Consider the following 22866-nt stretch of genomic DNA (forward strand, 5'->3'; position numbering starts at 1 on the left):
TTTACATATATATTTTTTTACATATATATATAAATTGAAGTAAAATTTATTTACAAGTTATCTTAGTTTCAGGTGTGTGTATATATGTAAAAGTCTATATATATGTATATATAATATATATACACACATGTATATATATATTATATATATATAATTTTCCAGATTCTTATAGGTTATTACAAAATATTGAGTATGTTTCCTGTGCTACAGCAGGTCCTTCTTGGTTATCTGTCTTATCTATAGTAGTGTGTGTATGGGACTGGACATCCCTGGTGGCTCAGCTGATAACGAATCAACCTGCAATGCAGGAGACACAGTTTGACTGCTGGGTCAGGAAGATTCGCTGGAGAAGGGATAGGCTACCCACTCCAGTATTCCTGGGCTTCTCTGGTGGCTCAGATGGTAAATAATTCACCTGCAATGTGGGAGGGCTGGGTTAAATCCCTGGGTTAGGAAGATCCCCTGGAGAAGGGAATGGCTACCCACTGCGGTATTTTGACCTGGAGAATTCCATGCACAGAGGAGCCTGGTAGGCTACAGTCCATGGGGTCACAAATCTCAATATCCTAATTTATAATTCCCATAGCACTTTCCTCTTTGGTAAACCATCAATTTGTTTTCTATGTCTCAGGGTCTATTTCTGTTTAATAAATAAGTTCATTTGTATCATTTTTTTTTAGATTCCACATGTAAGCAATATCATATGATATTTGGCTTTCTCTGTTTGGCTTACTTCACTTAGTATAATAATCTCTAGGCCCATCAATGTTGTTTCAAATGTCATTATTTTATTCCTTTTATGGCTAAGTAATATTACATATGTATACCACATCTTCTTCATCCATTCATCTACTGATGAACATTTAGGTTGCTTCCATGTCTTGGCTATTGCAGATAGTGCTGCAGTGAATACAGGGGTGCGTGTGTCTTTTTGAATTATATTTTTGCCTGGATATATGTCCAGGAGTGGGATTGCAGAATCACATAGCAACCCTATTTTTAGATTTTTGAGGAACCTCATACTGTTTTACATAATGGCTGCATCAACTTACATTCCCACCAACAGTGTTGGTGGTGTTCCTTTTTCTCCACACCCTCTCACACATTTTTTATTTGTAGATTTTTTAAAAATTTATGGCCATTCTGACATCAGTGTATGGTGGCACTTCATTGTAGCTTTGATTTGCATTTCTGTAATAATAATTAGCAAGGTTGGGCATCTTTTCATGTGCCTATTGGTCATCTGTATGTTTTCTTTGGAGAAACATCTATTTTGGTCTTCTGCCCATTTTTTTTTTTTAATTGGATTGTTTGTTTTTTTTGTTTGTTTGTTTAAGAGTTGTATGAGCTGTTTATATATTTTTGAAACTTATCCCTTTAGAAATTATTCAGTCACAACATTTGCAAATATTTTCTGTCAGTGCAGAAGTTGTCTTTTTATTTCATTTATGGTTTCCTTTGCTATGCAAACACTTAGAAATTTGATTAGGTTTCATTTGTTTATTTTTGCTTTTATTTCTATTGCCTTAGTAGATTGACCTAAGAAAACATTTGTATGATTTATGTCAGAGAACGTTTTTGCCTGTGTTATCTTCTAGGAGTTTTACATCATCACTCTTTGATATATGAAATTACGTAACCTAGATACCAACCAGGTTCTGCTATAAACAAGACAGCAGGCTCAAAACAGAGTCAGATGGGAAAGCTCATGTCACCAAACTGAGACTGAACATAGTCACAGTTTTGGTTCTCCCAGAAACAGAATCTTAAGCTAATCAATCAGAACTCACCTAGTGAGTATTGGGTAAGTAATCTGCCAAATGCCAATGCCTATCAAAAGAGTAACCTTTGGATAACCAATCTTGCCTAGTAAAGCTTCCTTATTCCTGCTCCAAATCTCTTGGCTTATATAACTCATCATATTCCTTTCAGTCTGCTAGACTGGATGCTGCCTGATTAATGAATTACTGAATCTTCAAAATCTATTCAGTTGAATTTTATTTTTTCAGTTTTGGTAGTAACAGTGGAATCCAAAGTTTCAGAGGCACTAAGAAATGCAGATGTTAGTACCCACTGAATACTTTGGGTTCTGTCTTTCTTGCTGTTTCAAACAGTCATGGATAAGTTTCTCTCAGATTCTAATCCAGGCTCTCACTATTTTTGACTTTCCAGTCCCAGGTTAACAGATCAGTCTAGACTGACAGAAGGCTCTATCAGAACACCAGTCTTTAGAATTTGGTTAGTCTACAATTGCTGTCCAGGGATTAACAGGTTAGCTTGACCTGGCAGATCAGTCCACCTGGATCTAGCCCTTGGCCATTCCACAGTACTGTTTCTTTGGTTATTGCTGATGTCCATACTCCTGCTTCCTCAGTTACTGTTATTACTTTTAATGTGAACATGAGGTAAATGAATAATAGATCCACTGCTGACGGGAGTCTCAGAAGCCAAAGTTGCAAAATTGGTGGGTATAAATCAGGCATTTAGAAGCTATCAGAGCATTTGCCACTTAAACCTAAGACTCTGGTGCTAGGATAAATTGGTACCCTGGAAAACACCACAAAACTCTCAACCCAGGGACACATTCCTCTTAGGTATTAATTTAATTCTGACAGACCCAAGGCTTATCTAGAGAAATAGGATACTCAAGTCCCAAATAATTGAGTCCTTCACCTTCTAGAACACCTACTTATTTTTAAGAACTATGATCCTGGAAACTGTAGATATCTATAATGACAGAAAAATCTTACTAATGAGTACACTGGAAAGCAGTGGTTCCCAAATCAAATAAACAAAATGGGATATCTATTTTAATTGGCTATAGAAGCCTCCCAAAACTTTGAGATTCTAAAATAGCTTCATTGCAGTTTTCATTGCAAAAAGCTATTAAAAAATTAAAGACACACGAGGTACTCCCTCCAAAAGGCTATAAGATTAACATGACTCCTACTGCTTCACTCTGTGTTATCTGAGTCTACTAATCCTCTGTCTGAATTGCCTTTCTATTCTATTGTTGTTGTTTAGTCACTCTGTCATGTCCGACTCTTTGCAACCCCATGGGCTGCAGCATGCCAGGCTTTCCTGTCCTTCACCATTTCCCGCAACTTGCTCTAATTCATGTCCATTGAGTCAGTGATGCCACCCAACCATCTCATCTTCCGTCTCCTCCTGCCTCCAATCTTTCCCAGCATGGGGATTTTCTAATGAGTCAGCTCCTCACATCTGGCAGCAAAGTATTGGAGTTTCAGCTTCAGCATCAGTCCTTCCAATGAATATTCAGGATTGATTTCCTTTAGAATTGACTGGTTTGACCTCCTTTCAGTCCAAGGCACTCTCAAGAGTCTTCTCCAATACCACAGTTCAAAAGCATCAATTCTTAGGTGCTCCGTTTTCTTTATGGTCCAACTCTCACATCCATACATGACTACTGGAAAAACCATAACTTTGACTATACAGACCTATGTTGACAAAATAATGTCTCTGCTTTTTAATATGCTATCTAGGTTTGTCATAGCTTTTCTTCCAAGAAGCAAACATCCTTTAATTTCATGACTACAGTCAAACCATCTGCAGTGATTTTGGAGCTCAAGAAAATAAAGTCTGTCACTGTTTTCCCATCTATTTGACATGAAGTGATGGGACTTAATGCCATGATCTTAGTTTTTTGAATGTTGAGCTTTAAGCCACTTTTCCACTCTCCTCGTTCACCTTCATCAAGAGGCTCTTTAGTTTCTCTTCACTCTTTGCCATAAGGGTGATGTCATCTGCATATCAGAGGTTATTGATATTTCTCCCAGCTATCTTGATTCAGTATCCAGGTTGTTCTTCATCCAGCCTGGCATTTCTCATGATGCACTCTGAATATAAGTTAAATAAGCAGGGTGACAATATACAGCCTTGATGTACTCCTTTCCCAGTTTTGAACCAGCCCATTGTTCCATGTCCAGTTCTAACTGTCGTTTCTTGACCTGCATACAGGTTTCTCAGGAGGCAGGTAGGTGGTCTGGTATTCCCATCTCTTTAAGAATTTTCTGCTCTATAGAAAGTGTTAAATAATTATGTTTTAAAATAAGACTATCTCTTGTATAACCACCTTCAAATATCTTTTACTTTTGGGTTAAAAACCAAGCTAAGGGCCTCAGTTAAAGAATTTCCTAAACCTAGAAAGGATTCCCAAAAGTTTTCTAAAGAATGTAATTTTCCTCAGGGCCTATGACTCCAGACTGGCAAATCTTAACTACCTTCTACACATGCTGGTAAGACCTGGTGAAGCCCCACAATAGGTGCAGGAAGCAGAATGGCATAACCCCAAGACTGATATTGAGATCAATATCCAACAGGGTCACCTTATGAACAAGAAAATATCATGAAATAGCAGCCAATATTTTATAAGCTATTCCTAGAGTTCCCTGCCCACACTGATTGGCCTATTATTCAAACCTGCAAACAAAAGAAAGATGAATCTGTGCCAGACTTTAAAGATAATCTGAAAATTTTTTTCCTACAGCATGAAGGTAGGACAGGTATGCAGGGACATGCCTCAAGAAAAATATCCTATGTCCCAATTTTTGCTGAGTCTCTGGGATTCTCCTTATTCTCAGCAAAACCATTGGAATCTTGGAAACAAAAGCTGTCATTGCTCTGCCTTTTCCTAGAGTGAATGTTTGCTTTTAAATTTCCCTTCACAAGTTTACCTTCAAGAATGTTACTGTTTGAAATGCTCCCAGGGTGTATAGAAAAGAAAGGAATAAAGCCAGACTATCACCACTTAAAAGTAGTTTACAATTCATGCCCCAAAGAGGGGAAAAAATGGATTACTGCAAAGACAGAATGAGTCATATTCAGTCATTGAGACTAACTGTCTGCTTAAAGGGGTAAGGATCTGTAGCAAAATGACCTCAACTTCTGAGCCTATTGTTAAAAAGAATCTTGGGAGCATCCATTCCATCAAACAGCGTTTGAGGAAATTAACTATTATAGACAATTTATTTACTTATTTTTTTTAATATGTATTTATTTGGCTGCACTGGGTCTTAGTTGTGGCACATGGGATCTTTGACCTTCATTGCATCATGTGAGATCTTAGTTGAAGCGTGTGGGATCTAGTTCCCTGAACAGGCATGGAACCCAGGCTCTCTGCATTGGGAATGTAGTCTTAGCTACTGGACAGCCAGGGAAGTTTCAAGTTTCTTTACTTAAATCATCATATACCTAAGCATTATTAGTAAAATTTCTAGCAAATACTCTTTTGTTCTTATACCCTTAAACAATTATCTTGTAGGGGAGCATAATTTGCCACCCCAAAATGTTTCTTTGGTATGTGAATCATTTTAAATTGAAACAATCAAGGGCCACAAAGGCTCAAGAAGAAGCTTGAACTTTCCTCTTTAATATCTAAAAGAATGTACAGGTAGAGGACCTTGTCCAGGAAGGGAGTTATTACTATGAATAACTATAGTATGAACCGAGTGCTTAGACAGGAAGGAACCAAGCAAAGTCTGTTTGTTGAAATTTCATGCTGTGTCTCATTGTCTCTGCACAACTAAGCACATAGCTGTTCACCAAACTTGTTTTTCCATAGTCATGTAAATTGCCTTCCTCTCCTTGAGTTCCAAATCAATTCCCCCAATATCCCTTTTTTTTTCTTTAGCTGAGAATTGTGGTTAAGTAAGGGTTTTGGTCCTTTTGGTGAGTTACTCAGTTTTTTTCTGGAACTGTCCAGTGTGTACTTGTTATTAAAAGTTAGTTTGATTTTCTACTTAAATCGTCTATTATTAACCTGTCTCCACATCAATTTAATTCTTAGGCCAGCCAGAAGAACCTAGAAGGGTAGAAGAAAAACACTTCTTCCTCCCTGACAATCTCTATACTCACTTTTATTCATCTAAGCATACATGTTAGAGATAATCCGAACAGATGATCTCATTTGTCCTCTCATATTGAAATCTTCCCAAAGTCAAGAAGAGTTCTTATTTTTAAATATTCAACTGACTTTATCAAGAAGTTTGTGAATTTTCTTAAACTTTACACATAAACATTCTTACTTGCTTCATTTGGAGTTTATAAGTAAATTGTTATGTTAAAAATAGTTCACCAAAGAAAATCAAGATGATAGAGAAGGAAGATGTTGGGCTCATCTCCTCTCACAAACACATCAGAACTACAACCGCATAGATCAGGTCTCACTGAAATCAACCTGGGAACTAGTAGAAGAGCTTTTCTATAACCAAGCCTATAAAGAAAGATCCACACAGAGTCTGGTAGGAAGGAGAAAGAGGCCTGCATCTACTCAAGACCAACACCCCTTATAGAGTACACAGAAAAGGAGGGGGAAATCACAGGCTTGGGGATCTTCTCTGGAGATCAAGGAATTCAAGTTACTTATTAGGCACCCCAGCTCTGAGGTCTAACACTGGAATAATGAACACAACTGGCTAACTTAAAAACCAGTGGGGCCTACAGGAGGATTGTAGAAACGAGGACTCCGCTCTTAAGAAGCAAACACACAGACTTGCTTACTCCTAGTCACAATGTGTAGGCAGAAGATTGAAAACTACCTGAGGCTCTGGCCAGCTTGCCAGGATTACAACCCTTGTGCCCCCAGACCTACTCAGCCCATATGAAGATCCCACTCTAGATCCTCTTGCTTCAGTACTACTCCCTGCTAAGGCAGTGGCTACCATTGCCAATGAGAATGTGCATATGGAAGGAATAGAACCAGTTCTGACCTAAGTCCTGCTTCTGACCAAGGTAGAGGAAATCATTGCCAGCATGGAAGTTGAGGCACACACTCGGGGAGGGGGGAGGGGGACAAGACTAACTCCAGGGAAGAGACTGCCAACAGGAGTGGCCATCAACATGCACCATCAAAAGGGAGCAAGACTAGCTCCAGGGTAGAGACTGCCATCACCAGAGCACCTGTCGTTGCACACACTCAGAAGGGAACAAGCCTAAGTGTAGGGTGAAGAATGCTTAGTACATGAAGAATGCATAATGATGCTGCACATAAGGAACCACTTTCAAGAACAAAATACTAACCATTTCACCCAATTTTACAAAGTTAAACAAATATGATTCAAATTAAAGAAAAAGGAAAAAAAAAAAACCCATGAAAGACCATAATGATACAGAGAAAAGTAATTTACCTGATAAAATCTTTCAAATAAAAAACATAAAAAGCTAACTAACCAGGGAAAAGAATAGATGAACACTGAGAATTTTAACAAAGAATCAGAAAGTATAAAAAAGAACCAGTCAGAGCTGAGGCAAATAACTAAATTTTTAAAAAATGACACTAGAGAAAATTAAAAGCAGTCTAGATAATACAAAAGAACATATAAATGATCTGGAAGATAGAACAATGGAAATCACCCATTTAAAACAGCAAAAAGAAAAAAGTAATTTTTTAAAGATAGGAATAGCTTAAGGCATCTCAGAAACAATATCAAGCAATTAACATTTATATTATAGGAGTCTCAGAAGGAGAAGAGAGAGAGAAAGGGGTAGAAAATGTATATGATGAAATTATGGCTGAAAACTTCCTGAACCTGGAGAAGGACAGATATCCAGTTATAGGAAGCACAGAGACTCCCAAACAAAATGAATCCAATGAGTTCCAGACCATAACGCGATTAAAATAGTGAAAGTTAAATATAACAGGAAAATTGTAAAGACACCAAGAGAAAAACAAAGAGTCACATGCAAAATAACCTCTATAAGGTTATCAGTTAATTTTTTAGCAGCAACTTTGCAGACCAGAAGGGAGTAGTATGATAACCTGACGCAAACAGTCAACTCATTGGAAAAGACCCTGATGCTGGGAAAGATTGAAGGCAGAAGGAAAAGAGGGTGACAGAGGATGGGATGGTTGGATGGTATCACTGAGCAATAGACATGAACTTGGAAAAACTCTGGGAGATGGTAAGGGACAGGGAAATCTGGCATCCTGTAGTCCATGGGGTCACAAAGAGTCAGACATGACTTGGTGACTGAACAACAATAATAATATCTCTCATGAGAACAATAATAATATCTCTCAAAGAGATATAAAAACTCTTCAAATATTAACAAGCAGAATCCCAAAATATATTAAAAGGATCGTATATCATGATTAAGTGAGGTTTATTCCAAGGATGCAAGGATGGTTCACTGCTTATATATCAATGTTATACCACACTAAAAAATGAGGGATAAAAATTACGTGATCACCACTGTAAGTTAGAAAAAGTGTTTGACCAAATTTGACCCTCATTCATGATGAAAACTCTCAACAAAGCTCATATAGTAGAAACATATCTCAACATAATAAAGGCCATTTGTGACAAACTCACATCTGATATTAGTCAGTGGTGAAAACTAAAAACTTTACCTCTGAAATCAGAAGCAAGACAAGGATGCCTGCTCTCACCATTTCTACTTAACACATTATTGGAAGTCCTATCCACAGCAATCAGACCAAAAAAAGAAAGAAAAGTCATCCAAATTGGAAGTGAAGAAATAAAACTCACTACTAACAGATAGCATAATACTATTGGGTTGGCCAAAAAGTTTGTTTGTTTTCTGTAAGATGGCTCTAGTAGTGCTTCAGATCAGATCAGATCAGATCAGTCACTCAGTTGTGTCCAACTTTTTGTGACCCCACGAATCGCAGCACACCGGGCCTCCCTGTCCATCATCATCTCCCGGAGTTCACTTAAACTCACGTCCATCGAGTTGGTGATGCCATGCAGCCATCTCATCCTCTGTCATCCGCTTTTCCTCCTGCCCATAATCCCTCCCAGCATCGGAGTCTTTTCCAATGAGTCAACTCTTCGCATGAGGTGGCCAAAGTACTGGAGTTTCAGCTTTAGCATCATTCCTTCCAAAGAAATCCCAGGGCTGATCTCCTTCAGAATGGACTGGTTGGATCTCCTTGCAGGCCAAGGGACTCTCAAGAGTCTTCTCCAACACCACAGTTCAAAACCATCAAGTCTTCGGTGCTCAGCTTTCTTCACAGTCCAACTCTCACATCCATACATGACCACAGGAAAAACCATAGCCTTGACTAGACGGACCTTTGCTTAGTTCTCTTTAATTTCATTCAAAACAGTTTTGTTAGATTGTTTTGTGACAGCTGCCATATCAGCATGCAGTTTTAAAAAAGCTTATCAAAATTGTTGAATTTTTGTGTAGCCAATTTAATAATTAAGACGGAAGGGGGAAAGCAACATTTTTTGCATATTATGATTTATTATTTAAAGAAAGGTAAAAATGCAACTGAAAAACAAGAAGATTTGTTCTGTGTATGAAAAGGGTGTTGTGACTGATTAAACGAGTCAAAAAAGTGGTTTGAAAATGGGCTAAAGAACTAAACAGACATTTCTCCAAAGAAGACAAACAGATGGCTAACAAACACATGAAAAGATGTTCAACATCACTAATTATCAGAGAAATGCAAATTAAAACCACAATGAGGTACCATCTCACGCTGGTCAGAATGGCTGCTATCAAAAAGTCTACAAACAATAAACGTTGGAGAGGGTGCGGACAAAAGGGAACCCTCTTACACTGTTGGTGGGAATGCAAACTGGTACAGCCACTATGAAGAACAGTGTGGAGATTCCTTAAAAACTGGTAATAGAACTGCCTTATGACCCAGAAATACCACTCCTGAGCATATAATCTGAGGAAACCAGAACTGAAAGAGATACATGTACCCCAATGTTCATCACAGCACTGCTTACAATAGCTAGGACATGGAAGCAACCTAGATGTCTATTGGCAGATAAATGGATAAGCAAGTTGTGGTACATATACACAATGGAATATTACTCAGCTATTAAAAAGAATGCATTTGAATCCGTTCTAACGAGGTGGATAAAACTGGAGCCTATTATACAGAGTGAAGTAAGTCAGAAAGAAAAACAGCAATACAGTATATTAACATATATATATATATATATATATATACACAGAGAGAGAGAGAGAGAGAGAGAGAGAGAAAGAGAGAGAATTTAGAAAGATGGTAACAAAGACCCTATATGCAAGACAGCAAAAGAGACACAGATGTAAAGAACAAACTTTTGGACTCAGTGGGAGAAGGCCAGGGTGGGATGATTTGAGAGAATAGCATTGAAACATGTATATTACCATACGTGAAATAGATCGCCAGTCCAGGTTTGATGCATGAGACAGGGCACTCAGGGTCAGTGCACTGAGATGACCCTGAGGAATGGGATGGGGAGGGAGGTAGGAGGGGGTTCAGGATGGGGGACACGTGTACACCTGTGGCTGATTCATGTAAATCTATGGCAAAAACCACTACAGTATTGTGAAATAATTAGCCTCCAGTTAAAATAATTTTTTTTTAAAGCGGTTTGAGAAGTTTTGCACTGGAGATTTCTCACTGGACAGTGCTCTGTGGTCAGGTAGACCAGTTGAAGTTGATAGCAATCAAATCAAGGCATTAATAAAGAACAACCAACATTATGCCAAGTGGGAAATAGCTGACATACTCAAAATGATCAAATCAAGCTTACAATGTCATTTGCACCACCTTGGTTATCTTAATCGCTTTGATGTTTGGGTTTCATAGACGTGAAAAAACCTTCTTGACCATATTTCTGCATGTGATTCTCTACTTAAGTGTAACAAAAAACATTCTAGATTTAAAACCAATTATGACAGTTATGAAAAGTGAACACTGCACAATAATGTGGAATGGAAGATACCATGGGGCAAGTGAAATGAACCACAACCAACCACACCAAGTCTGGTCTTTATCCAAAGAAGGGATTCTTGCCCACAGTTGTAGATATAATGGTCATTTGAATTAAATTCATCCATTCCTGTCCATTTTACCTCACAGAGTCCTAAAATGTTGATGTTCACTCTGGCCATCTCCTGTTTGACCACCTCCAATTTACCTGGATTCATGGACCTAACATTCCAGGTTCCTATGCAATATTATTCTTTACAGCATTAGCATTTACTTTCACCATCAGACACATTCACAACTAGGCATTTTTTCCATTTTTACTCAGCCTCTTCATTCCTTCTGGAGCTATTTCTCTGTTGTTCTACAGTAGCATATTAAGTAGCATGACATTACAGTAGCATGACACCACCCTTATGGCAGAAAGTGAAGAGGAACTCAAAAGCCTCTTGATGAAAGTGAAAGTGGAGAGTGAAAAAGTTGGCTTAAAGCTCAACATTCAGAAAACGAAGATCATGGCATCCGGTCCCACCACTTCATGGGAAATAGATGGGGAAACAGTGGAAACAGTGTCAGACTCTATTTTTGGGGGCTCCAAAATCACTGCAGATGGTGACTGCAGCCATGAAATTAAAAGACGCTTACTCCTGGGAAGGAAAGTTATGACCAACCTAGATAGCATATTCAAAAGCAGAGACATTACTTTGCCAACAAAGGTCCGTCTAGTCAAGGCTATGGTTTTTCCTGTGGTCATGTATGGATGTGAGAGTTGGACTGTGAAGAAGGCTGAGCACCGAAGACTTGATGCTTTTGAACTGTGGTGTTGGAGAAGACTCTTGAGAGTCCCTTGGACTGCAAGGAGATCCAATCAGTCCATTCTGAAGGAGACCAGCCCTGGGATTTCTTTGGAAGGAATGATGCTAAAGCTGAAACTCCAGTACTTTGGCCACCTCATGCGAAGAGTTGACTCATTGGAAAAGACTCTGATGCTGGGAGGGATTGGGGGCAGGAGGAGAAGGGGACGACAGAGGATGAGATGGCTGGATGGCATCACTGACTCAATGGGTGTGAGTCTGAGTGAACTCCAGGTGTTGGTGATGGACAGGGAGGCCTGGCGTGCTCCGATTCATGGGATCCTAAAGAGTCGGACACGACTGAGCGACTGATCTGATCTGATCTGACCTCGGGGAGTTCATCTTTAAGTGTCATATCTTTTTGCCTTTCATTCGGGAATAACATGGAATATATTTTATAAAAATATTTAATCACTATGTTGTACATCTGAAACTAATATAATGTTATACATCAACTATAATTCAATTTTTGAAAGGAAAGATCTTTTCCATCAAATAACTATCCTATAATGTTTTTGATAATGTCAAAAGCTTTTAAATTAAGAGGCAAAAAGTCATGTACTGTTACTATCTTCAGCAGAAACAAAATGTGGTTACGTTTGCAATAGGATTTCCAGTAAAATGCATACATGATATGCTAAGCACTCATGAAGTGCTCAATAAATATTTGCTGATGACTGATGCTTTGCCTTACAGGCAGAAAGTGCCACTTGTTAATAAGAATATGAGTACTTTAAAATGGAAAATTTTAGGAACTTGAAGAGCCAAATGCCACTATTTGAAATAGCACTATCAAATATGTAGTTGATCCATTAACTCTTGCTTTAGTTCAGTTCAGTTCAGTTCAGTTGCTCAGTCGTGTCCGACTCTTCACGACCCCATGAATTGCAGCACGCCAGGCCTTCCTGTCCATCACCAACTCCTGGAGTTCACTCAGACTCATGTCCATCGAGTCAGTGATGCCAGCCATCTCATTCTCTGTGGTCCCCTTCTTCTCCTGCCCCCAATCCCGCCCAGCATCAGAGTCTTTTCCAATGAGTCAACTCTTCGCATGAGGTGGCCAAAGTACTGGAGTTTCAGCTTTAGCATCATTCCTTCCAAAGAAATCCCGGGGCTGGTCTCCTTCAGAATGGACTGATTGGATCTCCTTGCAGTCCAAGGGACTCTCAAGAATCTTCTCCAACACCACAGTTCAAAAGCATCAAGTCTTCGGCGCTCAGCCTTTTTCACAGTCCAACTCTCACATCCATACATGACCACAGGAAAAACCATAGCCTTGACTAGACGGACCTTTGTTGGCAAAGTAATGTCTCTGCTTTTGAATATGCTGTCTAGGTTGGTCATAACTTTCCTTCCCAGGAGTAAGCATCTTTTAATTTCATGACTGCAGTCACCATCTGCAGTGATTTTGGAGCCCCCCAAAAATAGAGTCTGACACTGTTTCCACTGTTTCCCCATCTATTTGCCATGAAGTGATGGGACCAGATGCCATAATCTTTGTTTTCTGAATGTTGAGATTTAAGCCAACTTTTTCACTCTCCACTTTCACTTTCATCAAGAGGCTTTTTAGTTCCTCTTCACTTTCTGCCATAAGGGTGGTGTCATCTGCATATCTGAGGTTATTGACATTTCTCCAAGAAATCTTGATCACAGCTTGTGTTTCTTCCAGACCAGCGTTTCTCATGATGTACTCTGCATATAAGTTAACTAAGCAGGGTGACAATATACAGCCTTGACATACTCCTTTTCCTATTTGGAACCAGTCAGTTGTTCCATGTCCAGTTCTCACTGTTGCTTCCGGACCTGCATACAGATTTCTCAAGAGGCAGGTCAGGTACTCTGGTATTCCCATCTCTTTCAGAATTTTCCACAGTTAATTGTGATGCACACAGTCAAAGGCTTTGGCATAGTCAATAAAGCAGAAATAGATGTTTTTCTGGAACTCTCTTGCTTTTTCCATGATCCAGCAGACATCGGCAATTTGATCTCTGGTTCCTCTGCCTTTTCTAAAACCAGCTTGAACATCAGGAAGTTCATGGTTCACCTATTGCTGAAGCCTCAGCTTGGAGAATTTTGAGCATTACTTTACTAGCATGTGAGATTAGTGCAATTGTGCAGTAGTTTGAGCATTCTCTGGCATTGCCTTTCATTGGGATTGGGAAAAAAACTGACCTTTTCCCGTCCTGTGGCCACTGCTGAGTTTTCCAAATTTGCTGGCATATTGAGTGCAGCATTTCACAGCATCATTTTCAGGATTTGAAACAGCTCAACTGGAATTCCATCACCTCCACTAGCTTTGTTTGTAGTGATGCTTTCTAAGGCCCACTTGACTTCACATTCCAGGATGTCTGGCTCTAGGTCAGTGATCACACCATCGTGATTATCTGGGTCGTGAAGCTCTTTTTTGTACAGTTCTTCTGTGTATTCTTGCCACCTCTTCTTAATATCTTCTGCTTTAGTTAGGTCCATACAATTCCTGTCCTTTATCGAGCCCATCTTTGCATGAAATGTTCCCTTGGTATCTCTAGTTTTCTTGAAGAGATCTCTAGTCTTTCCCATTCTGTTGTTTTCCTCTATTTCTTTGCATTGGTCACTGAGGAAGGCTTTCTTATCTCTCCTTGCTATTCTTTGGAACTCTGCATTCAGATGCTTATATCTTTCCTTTTCTCCTTTGCTTTTCACTTCTCTTCTTTTCACAGCTATTTGTAAGGCCTCCCCAGACAGCCATTTTGCTTTTTTGCATTTCTTTTCCATGGGGATGGTCTTGATCCCTGTCTCCTGTACAATGTCACGAGCCTCATTCCATAGTTCATCATGCTCTGTATCTATCAGATCTAGTCCCTTAAATCTATTTCTCACTTCCACTGTATACGGGATTTGATTTAGGTCATACCTGAATGGTCTAGTGGTTTTCCCTACTTTCTTCAATTTCAGTCTGAATTTGGTGATAAGGAGTTCATGATCTGAGCCACAGTCAGCTCCTGGTCTTGTTTTTGTTGACTGTATAGAGCTTTTCCATCTTTGGCTGCAAAGAATATAATCCATGTGATTTTGGTGTTGACCATCTGGTGATGTCCATGTGTAGAGTCTTCTCTTGTGTTTTTGGAAGAGAGTGTTTGCTATGACCAGTGCATTTTCTTGGCAAAACTCTGTTAGTTGTTGCTCTGCTTCATTCCGTATTTCAAGGCCAAATATGCCTATTACTCCAGGTGTTTCTTGACTTCCTACTTTTGCATTCCAGTCCCCTAAACGAAAGGGACATCTTTTTTGGGTGTTAGTTCTTATGATGAGTCAACTGAATAGGACAAAGAACCTGCATTTTGAAAGTTTTTGAAAAGGGGTTCATATTTTGTCAAGTTTGAGATTTAGATAAAGCAACAGAAGTCATGTTTCCCCTCATTTTGTGTTAGAATACCATTTTAATAGGTTTTGCTTTGTATAAATGGCTTTCCCCAGAGGAAAGTTGCTCAATCATCAACAAATGAATCTCTCCATTGGAAGCACGTGATAGAACAAAAGAGCATAGTTTGAATTATGGTAGAATTGGGCAGAAATCACAGTACCAACATTTATAGTTGCGTGTGATCAATGGCAAATAACATGTTTGAGCCTTTATTCTCCTTATGTGAAAAATGGAAAAAACAGCATTTATCTTTCAGGATTGTTATAGGGATAGTGATAATAAATGCATAATAAAATATGCATTACATTTTAAAATAACTATTATCAAAATTACAAAGAATATTCCAACTTGAGAAAATGCTTTAAAATAAGACAAAATTATGGAATAATCATTGATCTAAAAATAATAACATTCAAGACTACATTTCTGGATATAGAGCATAATACAGAACCTAAAGTAGAATTTCCTCTTCAATATGTAGTACTCTTGCCTGGAGAATCCCATGGACGGAGGAGCCTGTTGGGCTGCAGTCCATGGGGTCGTAAAGAGTCGGACACGAAGTGAGCACCTTCACTTTCACTTTTCACTTTCATGCATTGGAGAAGGAAATGGCAACCCACTCCAGTGTTCTTGCCTGGGGAATCCCAGGGATGGCAGAGCCTGGTGAGCTGCCGTCTATGGGGTTTCACAGAGTCCGACACGACTGAAGCGACTTAGCAGCAGCAGCAGCAACAGCAGCATACTGTTTTTTATTTTTCTATTTGTATAAAAAAAGTCAAGTTTACAGAAAAGTTGAAAAGTAACATACTGAATCCTGCATACCCTTTACTTAGTTTCAACTGTTGCAGGGCAAGAAATTTTCCTCTACTCCTCTAGGTTCTTCTAACTGGTCTAAGAGTTAAATTGACTTGAAACAGATTAACAGGAAAATATCTAACAAAAATTTAACAACATGTATACAGAGATGGCATCACCCACTCAATGGACATGAGTTTGAGCAAACTCTGGGAGATGGTGAAGGACAGGGATGACTGGTGTGCTGCAGTCCATGGGGTCACAAAGAGCCAGATACCACTGAGCGACTGAACAACAATAATAACACAGGGGATGGACACAGGAAAACTGAAGAACTTGCTAAAATGGCTGCAAACCTCACCTTAAATACCATCTTCAGCTCAACACAAAAGAGGATATTGGGAGTAGAGGTTTGGAACTTAAAGGGGAGAAAAACAATTTACAGGAAGATAGAAAAGCAAATGATTGGTAAACAAATATTTGCTGAGTCATCTAGAGACAATGGAACTCAGAGTGCATGCACTATGATCTCTAGTCCCTGTGAAGTTTCCCACCCACCATATTTAGCCCATATTAATCCCATATATCTCTGGTGATATTTCTATTCTGGCAACAGGACCTTACCTAAATTCTTTAGACAACTAAGAGAGAAGGAAAAAGACTTTTTTTTCTTTTTTAAATCTTCTCCTTTGCTCTGAGAGCTGTTCTGAAGAAGTAAGGGAGGAACCAGAATACACAGGAATTTTTGCAACAAGGATCGAGTAGTCAGAATATCAAAAAACTACTGTTAATTAAGGAAAACCAAGGATCTCAAGTTGAAAAATTTAACACTTTTCAATATATGGGAAGGTGCAAGAGTCTGGGCTCCCTGGAACCATTCCTTTGATAAGAACCTCAGCTATCTGTGGCCAGTATCGTGTGTTTTCCCATTCTGAGTCTCCTCAGGGTACATCTTTGGAGGTGGCTGCTGTGCCTGACCACTTGATGGTGGGCATCCTGTTTGCATCCTGTTTCCTCACCATGTTGGGGAGGGGAGGCTGTAATGTGATGGTTTGATGGCTACAACAACCTTTGTTTACTGATATGGCAAGCAACATTTTTTCATTGACGCTCGCTGCTGACTTTTGTCTAGTTTTTGTTCTGCAATTTCTCCAGACAGTAACTCCACTGTGCCGGGTTAAGTGTGTTACACAATATCCATCAACCTCAGAGAACTGTCTAAGAGAAAGGCACTTTCGCAATATTGCTTTTTCCCCTCATCATTATTATTGACTGAAACCACTCACCCTGGTCGGGTACCATAGTAACCATTTGCACGAATTGTTTTACCACAGGAGCTCCTGGTAAGGAGCATGGAACTAACAAGCCACCACCAACTGGAAGAATTCAGAAAAGATCAAAAGGAGACACCACATGTCCTACCAACCTCCCAGAATCCTCCTCCCTGGTATCCATTTTGGCTGAGTAATGTATGCTCCACCAGGAGGGACCCAGAGTCAGACTGATTAGTCAAAGGCAATCGGAAAACTAACCCCATCACCATTAAACCCAAGACTGATGTCCTTTAGGATTGACTGGTTTGATCTCTTTGCAGTCCAAGGGACTCTCAAGGGACGTCTCCAACACCACAGTTCAAAATCATCAATTCTATGGCACTCAGCCTTCTTTATGGTCCAACTCTCACATCCGTACATGACTACTGGAAAAACCACTGCTTTGACTAAACAGACCTTTGTTAGCAAAGTAATGTCTCTGCTTTTTAATATGCTGTCTAGGTTTGCAAAGAGTCAGACACTATTGAATGACTAAGCACACACTAGGTTTATCATAGCTTTTCCTCCAAGGAGCAAGCATCTTTTAATTTCATGGCTGCAGTCATCATCCACAGTGATTTTGGAGCCCAAGAAAATAAGTCTTTCATTGTTTCCCTATCTACATGCCACAGTTATACAGTGGAAGTGACATAGAATGCTTACTATATGCTTAAATAAGTATAAGCATACTTATAAGTATAAGCATTAGACCACTAAGATCTTTATAAATTTTATCACACTTAATCCTTTCAATAGTCATATGAGATCTTATGACTCCTGTTTCACAGATCAGAAAACTAAGGCACGGAAACAAAAAGTGAGAACAGCTGAGGTTCAAACTCTAGTATTGTGGCTCCAGAGGCCACAGTCTTAAACATTACACAGTATTGCCTATACAAACCTTAGTTACTTTGGGGAGACCCAGTCATACTTTTTGATCTAGGCACAAATAAATTTACCTCCTCCTTTGAGTTTCATCCATTTAACAACCTGATATGTGCATCTCATTTTCTTTTTCTTTTCCTCCAGCTTGCCATCTAAACTATCAGTATTTCTCCTAAGGAATCTTGTATTTCTTTGAGCTCTGTCAGTAAGCCTTCATTCATTTTTGCTTCAAATTCTACTATTTATAGAATGATGACTTGTCACTCATATGATCAACCTAGACAGCATATTAAAAAGCAGAGACATTGCTTTGCCAACAAAGGTCCATCTAGTGAAGGTTATGGTTTTTCCAGGAGTCATGTATGGATGTGAGAGTTGGGTTATAAAGAAAGCTGAGACCAAAGAATTGATGCTTTTGAACTGTGGTGTTGAGAAGATTCTTGAGAGTCCCTTGGACTGCAAGGAGATCCAACCAGTCCATCCTAAAGGAAATCAGTCCTGAATATTCATTGGAAGAACTGATGCCGAAGCTGAAGCTCCAATACTTTGGCCACCTGATGAAAAGAACTGACTCACTGGAAAAGACCCTGAACCTGGAAAAGATAGAAGACGGGAGGAGAAGGGGATGACAGAGGATGAGATGGTCGGATGGCATAACTAACTCAATGGACATGAGTTTGAGTAAGCTCCAGGAGTTGGTGATGGACAGGGAAGCCTGGCATGCTGCAGTCTGTGGGGTCAGAAAGAGTCAGATACGACTGGGCAACTGAACCGTCTTTCATATCTGACTTATCTTTGACATTGTGCCCATGAAATATACATATGCATATTTACATAAAACCATTTAAATTATCTAAAAGAATATGATAAAAATAAAATTTTCACAGTTATTAAGCAACATGGCTTTTTAAAAAAATGTAGGTATTTCAACTAATTGTTCCTTTTATTTCATACTTTTCTTACAAGGGCTTTAACAATGTATCTAAAACCTCATCAAAAAATTCTTTTTTAATCTTTGTGGAAATCTTAAGTAAACAAGTATATTTGCTGTGCAGTCAGTCTGTTGAAAATATAACAATCACACACATAGATATGTACCATTTCTTAGATCAAAGAAATTCTTTCAGCCACTTTATTGTACAAATGTCACTTTAAAACAAAATTCTATATACTTTATTACAAAACTGAATCTGGTCTTTGTCCAAGTCCTTTAGAAAACCACCAAGTCCTGGCAATTGTCCATATTCTGATATTTCCTGTGCACTCATGTTGCAGTTTTTCTTAGTTGAGAAGAGGCGGGTTAGGAAGACTCTAATTTTGGAGTCAAACTTCTACTTCTACTTTTAAAGTTATTTGTAAGGAAACTTACACAAATTCTAATCATTCAAATAATTATATTTCATAGTTGGTGCATTGTACAAATGCAAATAAGGCTATCCACTGTGTAATAAATCAGAACTCTTTTATGGCAGTTGTTTTTTGAAGTACCTTTTAGTTAGCACCTTAATAAACATATAAGAGGGTAAATTAATGTAAACTAACAATGAAGTTGTGGGAAGGTGCTCAGAATAAATTATATAGTCCAGTTTTACCTAAAACCTATAAGAGAACCATGCTTTTCAAATGAAAATTATATATCTTTTTCATTAACAGTTGAGTTTTTCCACAAGCAATATTGCACAAGAAAAAATAATGAAGGTATTAAGTTATGATGTAAAAAGTAACGAATATCACAAGCTTTTAGAATTTCCTGCCTGGGTACTAGAATTTGATTTTTATTTCTCTTTCAATTTCCGATTTCACAAACTTAATTTATATAAAGTTATTTATTGTATCACAGTAAAAGAGCTCCCAATCTAAGTAACTTAGAACAATAAATATTATTATCTTCACAGTTTCGGTGGGTGAGGAAATTTGGGAACAGATTAGCTGGGCAGTCGTGTCTGGGCTCTCTTACAAGGTTGCAATCAGAGTTGACAAGGGCCACAGTCATCTGAAGGCTTGACTGGACTAGATGTTACACTTCCAGTCATAGGGTGCCAAGCTGTTGATGGTTTGGTGCAGGAGTCCTTGGTTTTTCTCCATGTGAGCCTCTCCACAGGCTGCCTGAGTGTCCCCAAGAAACAGCAGGTGACTGGTTTCCTCTGGAACAAATTATATAAGAGAGAGAACAAAGTGATACTCCTTTCTTAACCTAGACTCAAAAGTCACACACTGTCACTTCCACCACTTTCTAGTTGTTAGAAGTCAGTCAGAGTCTAGCTCACGTTCAGAAGGAGGGAAGTTAGGCTCCATCTTTTGAAGTGAGGTCTATCAAAATACAGTGTGGACATGTTTTTAAACCACAAAGAGTGTTTTCTACTTTATTTTTTACTTATTATAAAGAAAGTTTAACAAAAACCTTAATTTATAGTAATAGAGAATTTATCTAATTCTCAAATATTTCCCAAATTTTTTTCAACAAACTTACTTAACAGCCCTGTATATCCTGAAAACTTTTTCTCACAATTCTATTGCTGTTAAGCATATAAGCTTGTTCCTACGTTCACCATCAGTACAATGGTGTTTAAACATGAATACTTTGATGTACTAGACTGTGAGGTTCTTATCAGGCTTTGAGATTTGAAACTTTCTGTTGTTCATCTACCCTGAAGCCTCTGATTTTGCATTATGTATGTATCCTGGCTGGCATTCAAAAGTTTGGTAAATAAATAAATGAAGCATCTATATTCCTTAATTGTTGGTTTAGGATTCTTGGATCTAGCATTTCCCATCATATTCATAAAGTAAAATCAGAGATTTTATAAAAATATTGCATTTTGGACCCTGAAAATTTACAGCAAAATATGTGTCATGACTTATTTCATAAGAAAATGAAAAGTCATAGGGAGATAAAAGTATTGAGAAGAAACTGGTATATCCATCTGTTCCTCCCCCTACCCCACATGTGTGTGCACATATAACCTGAGAAGAAATGGAAGGGAAGTTTTCCAAAAAATAAAACCCAATTTTTAAAATACTAAAATCCATTAAAACCCTGAAAAATAGGAGGAAAGAGTCATCAGCATAGTCATCACCTGAAAGTGGGGCCAAAAATTTACAAAGGGAAACAAAGGAAAGAAAGAGTTATTTTGGAGAGTGGAAGTGTAGGGGGACATAACAGGGAAATTGTGGCTCACATGGTAAAAAATATCTGCCTGAAATGCAGGAGGGCTGGGTTCCATCCCTGGGTTGGGAAAAACCCCTGGAGAAGGGAATGGCTCCCCATTTCAGTGTTCTTGGAGAATTCCATGGACAGAGGAGCCTGGTGGGCTACAATCCATGGGGTCACAAAGAGTCTGACAAGACTGACCCACTACCACTTTTCACTTTTGCAGGAGACGACAGTGCCACACAGAGGTCCTCTTAAAATTAGTAGTCATGAATTTAAAGTGATAATAATCAGAATGATGATGTGTTTTTTTCCAGCCACTTTCAGCAGCTTGGGTACAGGCAATGAACAGAAAGGGATTGCAGTTGACCTATAGTTGGAGTTTTGCCCTAACTGGAGGGAAAGCAAGACAAGAGATAAGTTATGGTACACCATGGAATCTAAAATGGGTAATAAGATGCAAGGACAAGACAGAAATGATGAACAGTAGAAAGATGGTAGAATCAATGGATTGGAGGTCCACTGGAATTTAGGAATTTGGGATACTGATTTTAGCTGGAAAGACAGGGAAAATGGGATATCTGAGATTACAGTGTCTAAGCCAAGATCTTGGAAGTGGGTGATTAGCATGATGTGAAGGACAGGATCACCAGAGAAGTAAAAGAATTAAGAAACCAGGAGATGTATACCTCAACAGAAAGGTTCTGAGAAAAACAACTGAAACTTAGAATGTTTCCAAAGTATCGATCCAATATGGGCAAAAATTGAAGAGTTTTTGCATGTAAAAACTTGTAGAAGATAACATCCACATGCTATAAATGAAAACACTCTAGAGTGGAATACAGATAAAATCTATAACCCCCCCAAAAAACAAAGTGGTGCCTAAGAAATGCTAGCTCCTATATATAAAAGTGAAGAAAGCTGGAAAATACTAAAACAGGATCTGTTATATTCAGACACTTAGAGACTTTTCCTTCAAATGGAAAAATTTAAATGATATAAAAATATATTAAATGACACAATATTATATTTTCTCTTTTATTTTACTCTGATGACACCACATATCAGTGTTATAGCAAGTTCATATCTCTCCAGTTTGCATATAGGTAAATTACATAAATAGAAATCTAATAGGCAATTCTTATAAAGTGAGTATATGAATAATAATTATAGTTATAATAAAATGTAATCACAATTTTTGACAGTGCAAAATAATTAAATGACTAAGAGATAATCAAAGAAGAGAACTGGAAGGAAAGGCAAGGTGGAGATTTAATTTCTTCATCTTTCATGTCAGAAAGTGGTAGATATTGCACAAATCAATATAAATAAGGCATTCAAGTGTGTTATTTCAAGCAGAACTAGTAGTGACACTATATATAACAATTTCAAAGTGAAACTGAAATAAATTTCTCATACTTCCTAACAGAGAGATAAATGATTACAATATATGGGTATAAATATAACCACAAAAGAACAAAAACAAAGTTTTGATTGCAGTTGCCTAACGAAAATGAAACAGCTTAGTATTTGGGAAGAGGAATTACTCATTTTCATTTTCTGCAATCTCAAGAATGACAGAATGATCTCTGTTCATTTCCAAGGCAAATCATTCAATATCACAGTAATCCAAGTGTATGCCCCAACCAGTAACGCTGAAGAAGCTGAAGTTGAACGGTTCTATGAAGACCTACAAGACCTTTTAGAACTAATACCCAAAAAAGATGTCCTTTTCATTATAGGGGACTGGAATGCAAAAGTAGGAAGTCAAG

The 22866-nt window shown here is 38.4% G+C and overlaps 1 long non-coding RNA gene across 1 annotated transcript; it reads left to right on the plus strand.

Annotated features, from left to right (window-relative positions):
- The first annotated feature begins 1674 nt into the window (after positions 1-1674).
- LOC133247526 (uncharacterized) lies at positions 1675-19401 on the plus strand. The gene is made up of 2 exons (XR_009736421.1): positions 1675-1804; positions 17080-19401. It is a non-coding gene; the product is annotated as an uncharacterized LOC133247526 (long non-coding RNA).
- Positions 19402-22866: the final 3465 nt, after the last annotated feature.

Source organism: Bos javanicus, chromosome 5, assembly GCF_032452875.1.
Source record: "Bos javanicus breed banteng chromosome 5, ARS-OSU_banteng_1.0, whole genome shotgun sequence".
In the NCBI taxonomy this organism is placed as follows: Eukaryota; Metazoa; Chordata; class Mammalia; order Artiodactyla; family Bovidae; genus Bos; species Bos javanicus.